The sequence below is a fragment of the Ambystoma mexicanum genome, chromosome 14 (assembly GCF_040938575.1).
Source record: "Ambystoma mexicanum isolate Mex_15411 chromosome 14, UKY_AmexF1_1, whole genome shotgun sequence".
Lineage (NCBI taxonomy): Eukaryota > Metazoa > Chordata > Amphibia > Caudata > Ambystomatidae > Ambystoma > Ambystoma mexicanum.
The window spans coordinates 623,119,807-623,139,486 of NC_090940.1; positions in this window are offsets into that span (position 1 = coordinate 623,119,807).

The following is a 19,680-nucleotide window of genomic DNA, read 5'->3' on the forward strand; positions in this document are numbered from 1 at the left end:
AAAGTCTAGCCATTCGGCCTTATTTCAACCCCAAGAGTCTTCCCCAAGGTCATGGCATTGGTGATGGCATTCCTACGCTTGAAAGTCATTTCCTTGCATCTATACTTGGATAACTGGCTAATCGGAGCAAAGTCCCCAGTCCAAGAATCTTCCTGCGTGCAGTTCTTTCTCGGTCTGATGTATTCACTAGATCTATTGGTCATAATAAATAAATCCACCCTCATCCCAATGCAGAGGTTGGAGTTAATATACCTCCTATGGGATTCAAAATTAGGCAAAGACTTTCCTGCAGAAACACAAATAAACATTGTCTTGGAGACGCTAACCCTGTTTCTGTCTCATCCTCAAATGATTGTATGATGGTCCCTAGGTGTGTTGGGTCTGATGGCGGCCTGTGTTTAGCCAGTGCCCATGGCCAGATTGCAGAGGCACTTCACCCAGCTACACCTGGCAGTGAGTTGGATTTAGATCTCCAAACTCCTAACTAAGGTGATCTCCATTCCACCCTGGTTCCTGCAGGACCTTCTGTGGTGGGCAACTCCCAGGAACCTCTGGATTGGCACCCCCTTCCAGGACCATCCTCATCAGTTTACCATCACTACAGACTCCTCCTTATCAGGGTGAGGAGTGACCTTGTGAAACGAGGAGGACTTTCGGGAACACATACATTTCCAGAATTGAAGGTGGCCCTCCTTGCCTTGCATGGATTTTTCCCAGTGATAGTGAACTCCAATGTATTAATAATGACGGACAATGTGGTGATGATGTTCTACATCAACAGAGAGGCAACAGGTTGGTAAAACTATGTGCTATGGATGTGCGCTTATGGGAGTGGGCACTTAGCAACAACACACTGCTACAAGTGAGCCATCTTGCAAGAATGGACAATGCTCAAGCAGACGAGTTAAGCGGGAGATCTTTCGCCAATCACGAATGGGATTTGTGCTAACAATTCCTCCAGGAGATCTTTACCTCAAGGTGCCTTTCCCTGGTGGATCTATTTGCAACAGAAATGAGCAACACGTGTCATCTTTACTCCTCATGGAAGGGAAGAGTGAGTGCCCCTGGGAGATGCATTTGATGCATTATCGATCTTGTGGAACAACCTATTTGCAAATGTGTTTCCACTTCTTCCTCTGATTCTAAAAGTCTTGCAGAAGTTCAGAGCCTCCATTAATTGCTACGTTCTCTTAATAGCTGCCAATTGGCTGCAGAGAGCTACTGCTCATGACCAATGTACCACCTCTCCTTCTCCCCCTCCTTCTGGATCTGCTTCACCAGCGGGGGTGGAGTGGGGAGCTACACCCCTGCCCGTAATTGCTCACTGTGGCGCCCTGGCACCTGAGAAATCGGTGTATAGTCACTTGGGTTAATTTGTATTTCTATTTGTATTTATTGTGTTTATATAGCGCTTTACTCCAAAACGCTTTACATTTTAACAACGGGATACATATAACATTATAACAGTAGAAGCAACTTACAATTATGAATCAAACCAACAAAACAGTAAGTAGAGCAATTAAACTGTGAGGGAAGAGGGAAGAGTGAGGAGGGGACGGAGTAGGGAAACAGAAGGGGTATAAGGGTGAGAATGGGGGAGGGTGGAGGGAAGGGGAGGTAGAGGATCATAGGGAAGAGACAAGGGAAGGAGAGGGAGCGAGATAACCTTCCCTTAAGCGAGATAATCAGAGGATAACCTTGAGATAATGTTGTCATCCCGGAAACCCACTACTCGATCCCTGTACAAGTGAAAATGGCTTTGTTCGAAAGATCCTACATGCATTCTTAGATTACATCCTTTCCATCTTGACAAATCTTGATCATTTGGGGAATCAAGTTTCTTCGTACAGAATGTACCTGGCAGCTATCATAGCATTCCTCTCAAATAAGGACAGACTAGTCTCTGTTGCCAATCCAATAATCAAGCACCACGTCAGGGGTCTTGTCCATCGGTTCCCTCCGACAAGTTGTCCTATTGCAGACTGGGATCTGAATGTAGTTTTGACAGCTCTCTCACGCAAGCCCTCCGAGTAAGTCAACTCACGCTTGTGACATGGAAAACTGTGTTTCTGGTGGCAACTTCATCAGCTAGTTCTATCAACGAACTGCAGGCTTTCCCAAGAGTTAAAGTGGTATTGCGGACTCACCTGTTGCTTTTACCAAAAGTGGTGTCAGACTTCCACATGAACCAGGACATTCCCTTGGCAGTGTTTTTCCCAGGTCGTCAGACAGAAGTCAATAAGATTTGCCATTTTTTTGGATGTTAGAAGGGACTTTAGGCTTTATCGCGAGAGTACTAAGCCTAATGGTCCTCAGACAGACTGTGTGTCATCTTTGCTGTGGTACAGCCAGGCAGAAAGGGGGCTAAAGCCACTATTTTATTTAAAATAAATATTTTTTTTGGGCATTTAAATTAACATAAACATTACAAACAGAACCAACAACAGAGCAATAGCAGGATATTATGCTCATCGGTATAACACAGGGCATGGTAGCAGACAGAAAAGGCTGACAGCACAGCAGGCGGCGAAGCCCAAGATGTGAGGTGCCGGGCTCACAACATTATGCAAACCACAGAGCGCAGTAATCCAAACACAGTAGACCCACGTACATATTATTCTCAGATTATATAAGCAACATATCTTGTCTGAGGGCGGTTTATCGTCAGAGCATTGTGTGGCTAAAGCCATTATAGCAAGATGGCTAACCTCATGCATCTCTCACACACACCATGTACAGGGCAGATGCACTCTCACTCTCTGCATGCACACTTGACGAGAGCAAAGAGCATGGCAGTCGTCTTCCAAGGACCCTTACCACGGAAGCCCATTTGCAAAGCAGTGATCTGGGCCTCACCTTCACCAGAAGATGCATTTGGACAAGCAGCCTTAAGGAATATCTTTGCAAGCATGTAAATTCCATCCTCCTTAGGTTAGAGTAGTGATGTATACTCTCTGATAAGTATGGAGGAAAGGGGACAGGATGAAGGAGTAAGAAAAAGTTACTCACCATAGTGACAACTGTACTACTAGTCCAATATCCCCTTTTGCCCCATACTCCTAACTTCCATCCCCCTAAAACGAGTTAGATAGGTCCTCAAGATCTTCTCGGCGAGAGAAGGACTGAAGGGAAGGAGTGTGGGGGGTGTGGCATAACACATGGTCATGCTATGCGCACGTTGCCCACTCCCACTCTCTAAATGCATAAAGGGGAAGCGTGATATGGCTCCGGTTTTGTCCGCATTCTGCAGGAACTCCCATAAGTAGGTAACAAAGGTACATTGGAGAAGGGGAACAGTAGTCACCATAATGAGTGACTTTTCCTTTTCACTCTGCACCATCTGATAGCAAATTCTATGGTACTTCAAAGCTAACGTCCTGTTCCATCTCTGCGTAATATTTCCAGTTAGTCCAATAAAAGGTATCTAAAGCTGCTTTTTCATGTGAGGAGGGTGTTGGCAGTCACCAATTGTTGTCAAGGGTCCGGTTGCTTGCTATGAAACAGAAAGAACCAATTATAGAGGGGTGGCTTGAGAGATGTGGCCACCCGGTAAAGTATGAGGAGAGAATGCTTGACAATGAATTGCACCCAGAGAATTGGAACTGAGATTGTTTTGTCCTGTAATTTGTTGTCTCGTCTTCCCTGGTCTTGTTTCGTCAGTCTACTCTTGTGTCGTCCAGCATGTTCCTGATTGTTTGCTGTTGTGTCTGTGGTTTTCCTAACATGTGGTTCATGTTATCATTTATACTGTGTGAGGGGTCAGAAATGAAAGCCGGACCAAAAAGGGTCATGTTTTTGGTTAAAGACTTTTATTAACATAAAGGGGTTCTGACCCTGCTCTAAGAGGAACCTCCCTACCCATAACCAAAAACAAAGGGTCTGTCTTTGTCAGGGTGTCAGAAATGAAAAGCCGTCCATGTGTCCAAACGTTCTATCCTGACCCTCCATAAAGTGCTACGGGGAATGTATTTAACATGGTATTTATCATAAGTGTTCATAGATTTAAATATAATAGCTCCAACACAAAGGTTCTCCAAGGCAAGAGAACCTTGGTTCCATGGGGTGGTTCCCTTCCCCTGGATTCTTCCAAGGGGATGACCATGGGCCTCATTACGAGGTTGCCAGCATGTACCGGCGGCCTAACAGCAATCTCGCCTTACCGTTTCCGCCGCCTGACATCCCGGTGCTACCGGTATATCAAAGGCGGTGGAGGAACGATAAATTGCCAATCCCGTGGAGTCCCGTAGGACACCACGGGAATGGAAACCCTGAAGCACCAGCACCGTTAGTAACAGTGCTGGTGCTTAATTGAAAAACCTGCTGGTAGGGGCCTGACCTGCCAGTAGTTCATAGCCCCTACTGGCAGACTCAAAGTGAGACGGTCTGGAAAGGATGCCAGTAACAATGTTACTGGCACCTTTATTTCCGGACAGACTCACTTGTAATGAAGCATGATGCCTCTGGTTCTAACTGTTCTTTGGGTCTCTCCTTGGCCAGCATTAGTCCTGTTAGAAACAACACTGTTCAAGCCTGTTGCTTCTTTACACGTTCCTTCTTTGTTCAATCACATATTGTCCTTTCTTTCTTTCTTTCTTTCTTTCTTTCTTTCTTTCTTTCTTTCTTTCTTTCTTTCTTTCTTTCTTTCTTTCTTTCTTTCTTTCTTTCTTTCTTTCTGTATTTATAATGCACCTATACAGCAAAAGGTGTTTCAAGGCGCAACAACACAAGGAGGGTGGGGGGCAGGGATGAACTAACAAAACGGTCCTACTAGGTCTTGTGTCATTTGGATCTTGCAAGTGCAGTAACAAGAAGTGCAACGTAGTGGGGAAGAGGGGGGGAAGTGCTTCAGGGCAGAATGCGCTAATGCTAAGGAGGGAAAAGGAAGTGCAAGTCGGAGTGGAGAGCGCTCAAGTGCTGGGGGCGGGAAGGGGGGAGGGAGGCCCCGGATCTAGTTGAGTGCTAAGGGAAGGCCTAAGTGGACAAGTGCCAGGGGAATGCATGGAGTGCAGGGGAATGAAGGTCCACATGCAAAGTGCGAGGACAGGGCTGGATGGGCTCAATTGGGGTACAGGCCCAGCCAGGCGAGTGCAGGGGAAGGGAGCCCAGTATGGCAAGTGCAGGTGGAGGTCAGGGGAGACCGAAGTGCTGGGGGGGACTTTGGCGAGGGGGAGCCTGGACCCTGTATGAATCAGAAGGAGCCAGGTGCCAGTCATGCAGCAGAAGTGACATTAGCAAGGGAGAGGGAAGGAAGAAGAGAAAAGGGCGTCTTGAGAAGCTTTCAGAATTTAAGGAGATCTGGCTCAAGTCTGAGAGGGGTAAGGAGGCCATTCCAGAGGGAAGCTTCTGTGGAAGAGAGAGATCTACCCCCACTCTCTGCTTGTAAAAGCATGTGGTCTGCAGAGAGCTGGAGCTAGAAGACTGAAGGGCCCTAGCATGGAGGTACTTAGGGGGAGAGAGTTGGAGGCAGCGGGGTCCCAGGCCCCAGAAAGCCTTATGGATGATGCAGATGGTTTGGAACTTGATCTTTGCAGCAACCGGGAGCCAGTGGAGAGATGTTGGGGCTGGAGAGATGCAGTCCCTGGGCTTGAGGCCAAGGATAAGTCTTGCAGTCCTATTCTGGATTAGTTGAAGGGGCAAAGGAAGGACTTAGGCAGATTAAGGAAGAGGCTGTTGCAGTAGTCCAGCCTAGAGAGGACCAGAGCTCTGGAGACATTGAGTTTCTGGGGGAAGGTGAGGAAAGGAAGAATGCCTTTGAGGAGGTGCAGTTGAAAGTGGGCCTTCTACGCAAGGTTTGTGATTTGATATGATATGGCATTTATAACGTACCTGTACATAAGTGTTTCTAGGCACGACAAGACAAGGAGGGGGTAACATAGGGAGGACAAAACAACGATCTTACTAGGCCCTGTGTCATTCAGATCGCGCAAGTGCAGGGAAGTGAAAGGGGAGAAGTGCTGAGGTAACTCCAAAGTGTCAGCCAGCGTGTGGCTCAGTGCAGGTAACTCAAAAAAAGTGCAGCCCATGGGTGGCTCATAAGTGCAGAGAGAGGGAACTGTAGGGTTGCAGATACAGACCACAAGTGCTAAGGGAGCCGGGAGGCAGTGCGAAGTGCAACTGGACATGCAGGAACCTGGCCCAAGTTCAAAGGGTAGCCAGGTGAGCAGTATGTGGAGCAGTCAGGACATCAGCAGGGGAAATAAAGAGAGAAAGCGGAAGCAAAGAGGAAGTTCTTGAGTTGCTTCCAGAACTGGAGGTGCTTCTGCTCAAGTTTGAGAGAGGCAGGGGGGCTGTTACAGAGGAAGGCCCCAGCCGAAGATAGAGATCTGCCCCCAACTCTCTGCTTGAAAAGCGACTGACCCTCAGAGAGTTGGAAGTGGATGAGTGGAGAGCTCGAGATGGGAGATGTTTAGGAAGAAAGAGTTGGCGGTAGCGTGGTCCCGGGCCCCAGAAAGCCTTGTGGACGATGCAGAGGGTCTTGAACTTGATCCTTGTCACCACTGGGAGCCAATGATGGGATTTCAGAGCTGTAGAGAAAGAATCCCTGGGCTTGAGGCCAAGGACAAGTCTTGCAGTCCTGTTCTGGATAAGTTGTAGAGGTCGGAGAGTAGAGGCAGGAAGATTTAGAAAGAGGCTGTTACAGTAGTCCAGCCTAGAGAGGACCAGAGCTCTGGAGACAGTGAGCTTCTGGGGGAAAGTGAGGAAAGGATGAATACCTGTGAGGAAGTGCAGCTGATAGTTTGACTTCTTAGAGACATCAGAGATGTCAGGAGAGAAGGAGAGGCTTGAGTCAAAGAGGACCCATAGGTTCTTAGCCTCACAGGTAGGAGCAGGAAGAGGGTCCACAGTGGGTGGCCAGAGAGAGAGAGAGGAAAGGAGGGAGCATGTGTTCCAATGAGGAGCATCTCAGTAATACTGGCATTAAGGCAGAGATCATTGGCAGCACACCATGCCTGAATTGCAGTCAGACAATCTGGAATGAGAGATTGAGAAGAGGTGGGTGAGAGGAGCCTGAAGGAAAGCTGGGTGTCATCCGTATAACACTGAAAGTTGAAGCAGAAGGAAGCAATGCAGTGGGCAAGAGGTACCAGCTATTGGTTGAAAAGCCAGGGAGAGAGGTTACATCCCTGGGGGACACCACAAATGGGGAGAGAAGGTGAGAGACGAGTTGAAGATGACTCCAAGGTTTTTTGCCTCACAAGAGGGTGAGGGCAGGGGGCACATGGATTGAGGCCAGAGAGGAGGGGAGGAGGTAGCTGGGGTCCCAATGAGAAAGATCTCAGTCTTACTGGCATTAATGCCGAGATTGTTAGAAGCACACCATGTCAGAATGGCAGTCAGATAGTCAGGAATGGGAGAGGAAGAAGAGGAGGCAGTGGAAGGAAGCTTGAAGGAGAGCTGCGTGTTGTCACATAACACTGGAAGTGAGGAGAGAAGGGTGAGATCAAATGGGCTAGATGGGCAAGGTAGATGTTGAAGGGCCACAGCGAGAGGATAGAACCCTCAGGGATGCCACAGGTGGAGAGTATGATGGAGGAAAGAAAAGGGCCCAGTTGAACCTGGGAAGGTTGGTCAAAGAGAAAGGAGGTCAACCAGACCAGTGCCAGGTCTGTGATGCCAAGGGTATCACGCAGCCGATTTAAGAGGGTGGCATGATTGACCGTATCAAAGGCAGAAGAAAGGCCAAGAAGGATGGCTTCAGATTTTTGTCTCCACAACCACCAGTCTGAAGCCAGACTGGTGGTCGTGGAGACAGCCAACAGATTCAGTGTGGTGGATCAGCTGGGCGATGACCAGCTTCTCCATGAGTTTGCCCAGGAAGGGGGGTAATAGAGATAGGGCGGTAGTTCAACGGCCAGGAGGGGTCAGCCAAAGGTTCTTTGAGGAGAGGGTGCACAGGGGAGTGCTTGAGGAGTAGCATGAGGAAGCCAGTGGCAAAGGAGTGATTGCAGAAATCAGCCAAGGCTGGAGCAAGGGAGGCAGGGTTGTCCTTGATAGTTCTGGAGGAGCAGGGAAGCACCTGTTTTGAAGAGACGTTCATAGAGAGGACTTGTCTCGAGACCTCATCAGGTGATATGGCTGAGAAAGAGGAGAGTAGGATGATAAGAAGAAGAGGGCAAGGGAGGCCTGAGACTGAGTGAGGAAGAAGGGAGGGGTGTAGAGGGGAGGGGGGACAGGATGTCCTGAGTTTTGGTTATGAAGTGAGAGACCAGTGCAGTGCAGAGGGTCAGGGATGACAGAGGAGAAGTGGAGACTGCAGTATGATTGGCGAGTTCCTTGCAGATTTTGAACAGTTCATCAGTTTTTGTTAGTGGCCCAGAGATGCTGGCTGGATATAGGCCTTCCACTTCGAGTGGATAGATAGTCTGTATTGCCTTTGGAGAAGGTGGCAGACCAGTCTGTCAGCGGATGTGCTCGAAGCCTGCCACTTTCACTCAGTAGCTCAGCAACTTGCGTTTCAGAGAGGCTAGGTCGGAATCATATAGGTGTTGCGCTTGGAGGCAGGCTTCATGCGGATCCTCATGACAGAAGCAAGGATGTCAAGAGTGTTGGAGATGGAGAGGTGAAGGTTAGCAAGGGATGTGTCAGTGTGAGAATCAGTGAATGGAGTGGGAGGGGGAATAAAAGTGGTGGTAAAAGCCACAACTGACACTTGCTTTATCAGTCGAATGAGCAGTGTGGGAAGAGGCTTAGCCAGGGGGCCCAAGAGGTCCAGGTGAGAGGACACGAGAGTATGGTCAGACCAGGAATGAGGTATAGTGAGAGGGTTGGAGAGGGGGATGCCTGCTGAGATAAGAGCTTCCAAGGTGTGTCTGGCTGAGTGCGTCGGACTGGAGGGTAGAATGGTATGGGAAAGAGAATCACAGAGGCTGTGGAAGAGTCCAGAGACAGCAACAGGGGAGTCAAGGTGAATGTGGAAGTCGCCAAGGAAGAAAAGCTTGGAGGTAGAGGTCCGGAGAGAAGATGTGAGGTCAGACCACTCCGAGAGGAAGAGGGAGACAAGACCAGGGGTCCTGTAGATGGTGGCAAGAATCAGCGAGAGGGTTGGAGATACCAAGCCTGCCGATGAGGCATTCCAAGGAAGAATAGGACTGAGTGGGTATGATAGTCACAGGGACCCATTCATGGACGATCAGGGCCACTCCGCCCCCAGACTAGTTAGGCCTGGGCTTAGAGAGGATCTTGTCACCCTCCTGGAGGAGCGTGTCAAAGGTCGTGACAGAGTTGGCCGTGAACTACGTCTCGTTGAGAGCAAGGATGTCAAGGTTGAAGTCTTCAAGAAGGTGGCAGATGTCAGAGGAGTGTTTAACGGCAGAGCAGGAGTCAATGGTAGCTCAGTGGAGCTGGTTGCCAACTTTGAAGGTCTTCCGAGGAGTGGTACAGGAATGCGGTATGCCCGTTGGTGGTGGCAAAGGGGTCAGAGGAGTGATCGAGTGAGGAGTGGCAGGAGAAGGGAGGAAGTTGATGAGAGACAGAAGACGCCTATCAAGAAGGAGGAGGCTGAACTGAGAGCCCTGGACCATGACAGTGCCGTTCTGGTAGACATTAATGATGCTCCTAGAGGATGGGAAATATGCCAAGAGCACTTCCCATCGGGTTTACTATTAATGGAGAGAGGGGATGACTGAGATCATATGGGGAATCCAGAGAGGGAATGACAAAGAGGATGTCAGTGACAGTCTGCCTGGAAGAAGCGTTGACATATGTAGGACCAATATCCAAACTTTCAAATGGATTGTGTCCTCCCACGTATTACTCATCTTATGATAAATCATCTCCAGCTTTGCTGCTTCGGAAAAAACAATTCTCGGCAGAGGGCGTTGTGCTCGAGGTTGTGGCGTCGATTGTCTCTCGACGGACTCCGTGCTCTGTCAACGTCACTGATGGTATAAATAGCTCGAGCCGCGCCCGTTGCTTCAGTTCCGTTTTTCTGATCGCTTTGCTATCGAGAACAGCGCGCTTGAGATTTTCTGTGAAGAAAATGTCGTCTTCTTCGACTCCTTCGACACCCAAGACTGGGTTCAAGAAGTGCGTAGATTGTGGATTGAAAATGTCGATCACGGATCCCCACCGAGTTTGTCTCTGGTGTCTCGGTTCCAGTCACCGGACCGACGACTGTGGTTCCTGACAATCCATGACGGAGAAAGCTCTTCGTGAGAGGAGAGGTAAACTGTCGGTGGGGAGGGAAGTCTCTAAGAAGGCTATGTCCAAAAAACATAAGAAAGCGACTGATTCGGAGGAATCGGATAGCCATAGGAATTCAAAGAGATCTCGATCTAGGAGTAGATCGAGACACTCTGCTTCCTCGTCCAAAAAAATGAAGAGGAGACATAGATCTCCCTCATCATTATCTTCCGAGTCGACCGAAGAAATTCGATGTCCGACAAAATCGGATTCTCCCAGAAAATGGGAAGAATTTTGTAAAAAGATGATGGAGGTATTCGAGAATGCGGCCACGACCCCCTTGAATTAACCTCGGCAGAGCCATACCCCTAAGGTCGCTCCATTGGACGACAAAGGGAAGTCTAAGACTACCTTGGTAAAAACCGGTAGTGTCGAGGATACTCGAAAAACTCTAGTCGACGACAAGTCGTCGAGGACTCTTCGAGAGTCGAGCACCTCTCCGGTGCCATATAAAAAACATAAGTCGTTGAAGGCATTGACGACTTCATCGACGCCATCGGCGTCGACCGTTTCGGCATCGAAACCAAAAATAACATCGACGCCTGTATCAAAGTCATCTTCGAAGTCATCGAAGATTCCTTCGACAACTTCGAAGGATTTTTCTATTTCTTCGACGCGTATGGTAGAGAAAGAAAGAAGATTTACTCCGTTGCCCAGGTCAGACTTTTTTAAGTCCATGTCCTCAATTTATGAGGAATCTGGTTCAGAGGAAGAGGAAGTCACTCCCTTTGGAGTTTCAAATGGCACAAAACAAGTTCTTGAGGAACTCATTGATCAAGAGTCCAAAATGAGAGACCTGTGTGACACTCTACATTCTGCCAGTGGAATTGACACCTCCCCAGAATTAGAGTTTGCCAGACCTGATCCTGCAGAACATGCAGACTCAGGGTACAGGAGTCTTATGACCAGAGTAATTGAGTATATGGGTTGGGGTAACACTTCACCCGTTTTTGAACAAGATGACATGACGGATATAATTGTCAGAGGTCCTCAAAAAGATTAAGTTCTCCCCTTTCCACAGGGCTCTTCAGAGGACGGTGGAGAAAAACTGGGAAAAGCCTGAGAGCATTGCTGCTGCAAATAGTAATTTCCCCAAGAAGTACAGACCAGCTGGTACGGATCCTGAATACTTAAACAGGCATCCGACTCCAGAAAGTCTAGTTATTCAGGCAGCATCCACATCAAAGCAAACTGCATATCCCACTATCCCTCCAGATAGAGAGGATAAAAAAGTTGATGCCTGGGCACGTAAAGTTTTCACTTCAGGCAGTATGGCCCTTAAATCGACAGATGTCACCTGTACCCTGGCCAGGTTTACCCATACCCTGTGGGACTGTATTTCGGCAGCGGCTGAGCATATTCCGGAAGGCAAGGAGAGGGAAGGCTTCCTGAATATAGTCAAAGACGGGAAGGAGGCAATGGGGGAATGTCTCCAGTCTGGACTGGATACTGCTGATAGTATCAGCAGATCCATGGCTGCATGCATTGTGCTACGCAGATTTGCGTGGTTGAGGAAGTCAGGGTTTGCACCAGACGTGCAAGCCAGACTCATCAACATGCCCTTTGATGGCTCGAGGCTGTTTGGCAGTAAGGCTGGTGAAAGCCTAGAAAAACTTCAGACCTCGAAAGCGGCAGCTTAATCGTTTAGTGCCTCCATGCGCCAGCCTCTAAAACCCTATTCCGGCTCATCTTCCTGGAGGGGTCGTTCTTTTCATTTCTACTCCTCATTTGGTAGAGGAAGAGGACAGGCTTCTCAAAGGGGCAAAAGAAACTTCCCTCATGGAGCACGAGGAAGAGGTGCAAAATCAGCCTCAGGAGCGGCATCTGTACCCTCAGCCACTCCTGCAGCCGCCTCCAAATCCCTCTGAGACCTTGTTGCACAAAACACCAGTGGGAGGCAGGATCCCTCAGCATCTGAAGGAATAGCGGGGCATTACCTCAGATGCTTGGGCACTAGAAACACTAGCTCAAGGTTACTGTCTCCCCTTCCAAAAAAGGCCTCAGAATCATCCACCGGGAGCCAACTCCGTAAAAACTCCAGACACCCTCTTGTTGCAGGAAGTTTTAACCCTGCTAGAGAAAGGTGCCATAGAACAGGTACCTGTAGTGGAGAGGAACAGGGGTTGGTATTCCCCATATTTTCTCATCCCAAAAAAGGACGGAGGACTGAGACCCATCTTGGACTTAAGAAACTCGAACAAGTTCCTCAGGAAGGACACGTTCAAGATGGTCACTCTTTCTCAGGTCCTTCAGGCTCTCCAACTCCAAGATTGGTTGGTATCATTGGACCTTCAGGATGCTTACTTTCATGTGCCAATCCATCCAAAGCACAGAAAGTACCTGAGGTTCGCGATTGGCAACTCTCATTATCAGTTTCGGGTTCTGCCATTCGGGTTGACCTCCGCCCAAGGGTTTTCACCAAACTGTTGGCAGTTGTGGGAGCGAGTCTCAGGAGAGGGGGTATTCACATCTACCCCAACCTGGACGACTTATTGATCAGAGCAAATTCTCCAAAACAAGCTCAGGAACATCTTTCAAACACTTGCCACTTCCTCCACAAATGGGGCTTCTCCCTCAATTTCAAGAAGTCCCATATGATACCATCCCAAAAGCTCCAGTTTATCGGAGCAGTCTTAGATACTTCCTCGGGAAAAGCCTCGCCTCCCGAAGTGAGAGCTCTCCACATCCAGCAGATGGTAACGAAGTTCCAGAATGCCCAACGTCTACCGGCCTTCGATTTTCTCAGGTTGCTCGGCCTCATGGCATCCTGCATTTTCCTAGTACCAGAGGCCAGGTTGAGAATGAGATCCCTTCAATGGGCACTCAGAACTCAGTGGTCCCAGTTCTCAGGGAATATGTCGGATCTTCTGCAAGTCCCGAGCGCAGTTGCTCAGGATCTTCTATGGTGGGCTTGCAACGACAACATTCTCAAGGGAGAATCTTTTTGGCAACCATGGCCGGAGATAACAATAGTGACGGACGCCTCACTCACGGGGTGGGAAGCAGACACCAACGATCTGACAATCAGCAGTCGTTGGTCTCCATTGGAGTCCAAACTTCACATCAACCTTTTGGAGCTAAGGGCAATCAGACTAGCTCTGAAGGCATTTCTTCCCTCTGTACAGAGAAAGAATGTCCTGATAATGACGGACAACACGGTGGCCATGTACTACCTCAACAAAAGAGGAGGAGTAGGGTCACTACCACTGTGCAGAGAGGCAATGCAGCTATGGTTCTGGGCAATACGAGAAGGAATCTCTCTATCGGCAATTCACCTAGCCGGAGAGAAGAACACGGCGGCAGATGCTCTGAGCAGGCAGAGCACGGTCTCTCACGAGTGGGAGCTGGCTCAGGAAGTCCTTCTGAAGATCTTCGCCCTTTGGGGAACCCCTCAAGTGGATCTGTTCGCCACCGCGATCAACAGGAAGTGCGATCAGTACTGCTCAAGGGAATTTCCTCAAAGAGGAGCTCTGGGAGACGCATTCGTAGTGGAGTGGAAGTTTCCACTGCTGTACGCGTTTCCCCCAGTCCCCGTGATCCTCAAATAATCAGGAGGTTGAGAAAGTTCAGGAAAACCATGATCCTAATTGCTCCGGATTGGGCCTTCTAGACATGTCCATCTGCTCTCCAATACGCCTTCCACAAAGAGAGGATCTTCTCTCGCAAGAGGAAGGTTAGGTTCTCCATCCAGAGGTCAAGATACTCAACCTTCACGCATGGTTTCTGAGAGGTTGAGATACAAGGATTGGGATCTTCTGGATGACGTAATGGAAGTCTTGCTTTCGGCCAGAAGGCCAGCAACAAAATCTTTGTACAGATGTCGCTGGAACAGGTTTAGTAACTGGTGCAAAGATAAGGATGTGGACCCTTTTCAATGTGGCACTCCAATGGTGCTCTCTTTTCTGTTACATCTAGCCAATCTGGGGCTCCAGATAGGAACAATAAAAGGATACCTGGCTGCGCTGTCCATTTTCAAGCGCACTTCGGAAGAGGTTTCATATTTCAAAATACCATTAATCGTTCTATTCTTAAAAGGGCTTACTAACGCATACCCTCCAGTACCTTTTCATGTCCCAACTTGGAATTTAAATTTAGTACTAACATTTTTGATTTGCATACCTTTTGAGCCTCTCCACTCCTGTCCATTGAGGCTTCTAACACTAAAAACTGTCCTTCTTGTGGCCCTATCATCAGCCCGCAGGGTTAGTGAACTTCAGGCTCTCTCATGCAAACCACCATATACTATTTTTTATAAGGATAAGGTAGTCCTTAAAGTTAAACCTTCCTTTGTACCAAAGGTAGTTTCGGACTTCCATTTGTCACAAAAAATAATATTACCAACATTTTATTCTCCTCCTCATTTGGGCAAGGAAGAGGAGAGACTGCACATACTAGATCCCAAGAGGGCTCTTAGTTTTTACATCTCAAGGATGTCTAAATTACAACAAGCTGACCAATTGTTTGTGGGTTATACTGGTCATAAACTGGGCTTATCAGTAACAAAACAGACCATATCCCGCTGGATCATTTTGGCCATAATTGAATGCTACAGATTGGCGGGAAAAGACCCACCAGATGGGCTTCGAGCCCATTCTACAAGGGGAATGGCTTCTTCTGCGGCTCTCAAGAGGGGAGTTCCGGCAGCAGATATTTGTTCAGCTGCAACTTGGAAAACAATGCATACTTTTATCAAGCATTACTGCTTGGACATGCCTCCTCCAATGAGGGTTTTTTTGCCAAGGCAGTTCTGCATTCTGTCCATGAAAACTGTAATTAGTACTCCCACCTCCAAAATTGCCACTGCTATGGGAGTCTATCATAAGATGAGGAATACGTGGGAGGACACAATCCATTCGAAGAACAAGTTACTTACCAACTGTAATGTTCTTTCGACTGGATGTTTCTCCCACGCATTCCTTATCGACCCTCCCATCCTACCCCACAGTACAGTTTACGTTTTCTTACACTTTCCTCTCACGAAGAATGTATCTGTCATGGGGCACGCCTGGGTGTTCCCCCTATATGTTCATCGAAAAAACTGAACTGAAGCAACGGGCGCGGCTCGAGCTATTTATACCATCGGTGACGTCGACAGAGTACAGAGTCCGTCGTGGGACAATCGACGCCACGACCTCGAGCACAGCGCCCTCTGCTGAGAATTTTTTTTTCCGAAGCAGCAAAGCTGGAGATAACAAATTATCATAAAATGAGGAATACGTGGGAGGAACATCCAGTCGAAAGAACGTTACAGTTGGTAAGTAACTTGTTCTTCTTGGGACTTCCCTGTAGGTTTACAGTCTTCCTGGTATACTCATATGCTTGCACTTTGCCTGGTTTACTCGCCTGCTAGGACTTCTTGTTTCCATCTAAATGTAACAGTCTTTCTTTCTGTTCACAAATAGGTATCTTTTCCTAAAATCAGTGTTTCAAATGCTTAAAATGTTCACTGTTCGGTTTTCCAAATATCGGCATCTCATGCATTTGTATATTGTTTGGGAATTCACTGGTATTCTGTCCATTCAATTTACAAATTATGTTCTTATCGTTTCAGGTTTTGTGGCCTTACAAAGTGCAAAGGGGGTTTTGCGCGGTTGCCGAAACGCCCCAGGGACCCCATTCCATTTGGGCTGTCTCACTGGTTCTTGCTGGAGTCTTCGGTTCCGGTCAAGCTCATGCGGTGCAACTCTGCCGTTTGCCTCCCACTCTGGATTGCCTTGGCGTCTCCCCGCCTTGCTCCTGCACGCTTGTTCACCTTCAGGTTTCGGTAAGGGTAATGCTGCTTCCCCCAGCAGCCAAGTGCCCAGGAATTGTCTCGTGGTTCCTGGCGTTTCTTGGCCCTGCTTGCTCTCGCAACAATTATTTCCCTTTTGCTGGCAAGCCCCTTGGCTCCCCCACTCTGACTCATGCCACCAGCTTCAGCACGCCTTCACAGGAGATGCAAGGTCTTCTGCTGAGTCTCTTGAGCTTCCTGAGCATCTATTTTTAAATGTCCCGTGCATAGTGTTGCAAAGCAATAAGATCAAATCGCAAGTGAAAGTGAAAACCTTAGGAGTCTTTATGGAAACATCGATGCATTCAGATTCTCATGTTCAAAAACCTCTGAAAAACATGCGATTACCACTTGAGGCTACTGCGTTTCATACGCCTCTATATCAACAACAAAAATGCAGTAACAATCCCACAGGCCATGATTCTATCAAGATTAGATTACTGCAACATCTTACTATGTGGTACGACTAAGTCTAATATTCAGACATGCCAAGTTATTCAAAATTATGCTATCCGCATCGCTATAAACATCTCTAGGAGGTCTCATATTATCAACATCAGGAAAGACCTACACTGGTTACCGATACAACAACATATCAATATTAAAATGGGTTCACTAATACACCGCTCTCTGTATGGAAAAGCCCCAAAGTATTTAGAAAACACTATCGTACCGTACAGCCCGGCGAGAGACCTTCGATCATCAAATCTGAACCTGTTACAAGGAATAAGATCCAAAAGAACCAAAGGTCTACGAAGATCATTTCGGACCAAGGCTCCAGAATTCTGGAACTCTCTAACTCCATCCGTCAGAGGTACCTCTGATTGGAATTGTTTCAAGAAAACATTAAAAACATAACTTTTCTGTTAAACTAGCTCCCTTCATTCTTAATTTAACAATTAAGATTGGATGCCTTTGTCCCGTCATTATGTCTATACCTTTTGTGTCTGTGTGAGCGCCCTGATGCCAGCGGCCTTCGGCGCTATAGAAGTAAATAAATAAATAGGCGCTTTCACAAAACAATTAGTACACGCATTGAGCTTGAGGCTCTTGTTGCTTTGCATCATTTCCTTCATCCTCCTCGTCTCAGTATTTCGGTGGTTATGGGAAATGAAGTCCACTGAATTTAAGTGATGCACAGCAATTGAAGATCCTCTCTCAATGATGTCATATGAAGGCTCAATTCTATATGAAGGCTCAGCTCTGCATGAATTGGTATTAGAGCTGAGAAAGGTTTCTCTATTTTCCCAAAGGGGAGGGAACAGTCAGATGGCAATAGGCCATCAGGGCATTAGGTATAAGGGGGTCTTTCTCATGGACAAATGCAGGATGTTTCATCCAATTAGGTCATGCCATCCACCCGGTAATTATCTCGTCTCATGTGATCCTCCCTCATTAAGCCACCCCCAGGGTCAGGATCAGGTAGCGGCTGCCGTCCCCTGGCCACATGGGAGGAGGTTACCGCTGGGGGATCAGCGATGACTCCAATGGATTCCTCACAACTGCCTCATTGGAAGACATTTGTATTTATTGGAGATTAAGTTGACATCATGTTAGATGTGGTGGGCCTGTTTCCTAATTCCTACCTGTGCCACCGTCTTGATTGTGGCGAGACAACAGGGAGCCCCTCCCTGTTGGCTCCACACCCTCCCCCACCCCTACAACATCCTGGACCCCTCTTCCTCCTACCCACTTACCTGTTGGAATGGAGTTTTCTGCTCTGGTCACGGTCCCTTTTCTATTTACTGTGGCTGTGGCCATCTTGTTGTTTTTTCACTACTGGAGTTTGGGGTTGCGCAATATGTGCAGAGCCCAGTTCCAGTAAAACAAAAATATTTGCACCCCAGGTGGGGCCCAGGAATGTGAATCACCATAATCCCCTTGTCAGGGGTGCATATTTGGCCTGTAATGGCCCTGAACCCTCGCTGCAGCCTTCCCTTGCTTGGGACTGCCTAGGCTCTGGCTGGCGGGCCATTAATGGACATGTATGCCCCCCAGCCTGGGGGTGATTGCTAGAGGGTATTCTGATATAGGGCAGTGTACACCCACCTTCCTGTAATTGTCCACTTTATTACGTTTCAATTACCTTTTAAAACACTATATATACCTTGACTTGCATGATGGATTTGGCTGAAATTTTGCCAACAAAACGCTTGTCACGCCCCCACCACCCCACAATGGAAATTTTGGTAAAGATTAATTAGAAAATGCAGTTTTCGGCCTACTCCCTTTCATTTCCCTATAGAGAAAAATGTCTGCGCAATGCACAGCAAACCACTGGACGGAATTGGACACAGTACAAAATAACTTGGCCACGAACCGTTGACTCGATTTTCGGGAGGGGTCTCTTGTTATTTCGTCCAGTAATTGTTAAAATATTTGACTGAGCAAGTGGTGTCCCCTTATCCCAAAAATGATAGCTTTGTCTCCCATGGTCCGCTGCAGTAGAGGGGTTTTTGAGAAATGAAAAAGCAGCTTTTTTTTGGTTGTTTGATGCAAGAGATACCTGTGGTTATAACGGGTATAACCGGGATTGGCCGAAAACAAAAATTGGAAAAAATGCCATTTGGAGGAGGAAAAAGGATGAAATGGCATCAGGATAGGGGTGAGAGGGGGAAAGAGACCACCGTGGGAAATTGAGGAGTTGGGTGGGGCGGCTGGGTACCAAGTTCAGAGCTCTAACATTTTTTGCATCGGGGTTATACTAGGAATAACTGTGGTTATAGTAGAAAACGAGATTGGGAATGAAAGTGAATCACACGAAAATAACTCTGGTTATTTGTTTGCGTTTACAGCAGATAACCAGGATTATTTGTAGTACATTGCTGATATAACCACGGTTATGAGAAAAAAGAGAGAGTTAAAAAAATGAGATAAATACAAAAAAAGTGGAATTTGACAGCTACAGTGAGGTGGGAGCAATGGGTGTGGCCCAAGACGAGGCGTCTATCTCAGGCGGTCTTTTTTGGGCTCCGAGTGTGCGACAGAGTATGCAATGGGCTTGGTTGGCTTGTAGCTTGTCAGGAGATGTTTGCTTCCGGCGAGGGGTGTTGCTTTCTAGGGTCCTTGATGTGCTGGGTTGTTCTCTTCTGTGCGTGTGACATGTAGATTAGCGAAATCAAGTTTCTTCGTGTCGTGCGGCCTTGTCGTGGAGGGCTGCCGTGATTTTCTCCATTGTATAAATGCTCGTTGCAATCTTAACCCATTCCTTTTTAATTGGGAGGCACAGGGATTTCCATTTTAATAACCAGGCACGCCCTAGCAGCCAATAGTAGTGGGGACACAAGTCCCTTTATTCTAATTAGCTCCTCCTCTTCCTCCTCCAGGCCGAATAATGTCAGGAGGGGGATGACTTCCACTCAATGCCGTCTATCTGTTTGATCCAGCCTAGGACTTCATCCCAGTATATGCGAACTTTGGGGCAGCCCCACCACATGTGCCAGTAATTGGCGTCCATGCCGCATTGTCGCCAGCATTTCGGACTGCTAGTCTGTTACATTTTGGAGAGCCTGTATGGGTCGTACTGCCATCTGTGAAGTAGCTTTATTGCATGCAGCTTATATTGTGCTACGATTGATATTCGGAATGGTGTTGCGCAGATTGTGTCCCATGCCTGCTGATCGAATTCTCTGGCGAAGTCCTTTTCCCATTTTTCTTTCAGACGGGGGTTTGGGGCTCGATCTGTACAGATCAGGGCACGGTACATGCAAGCTATCAAGCCTTTGTTT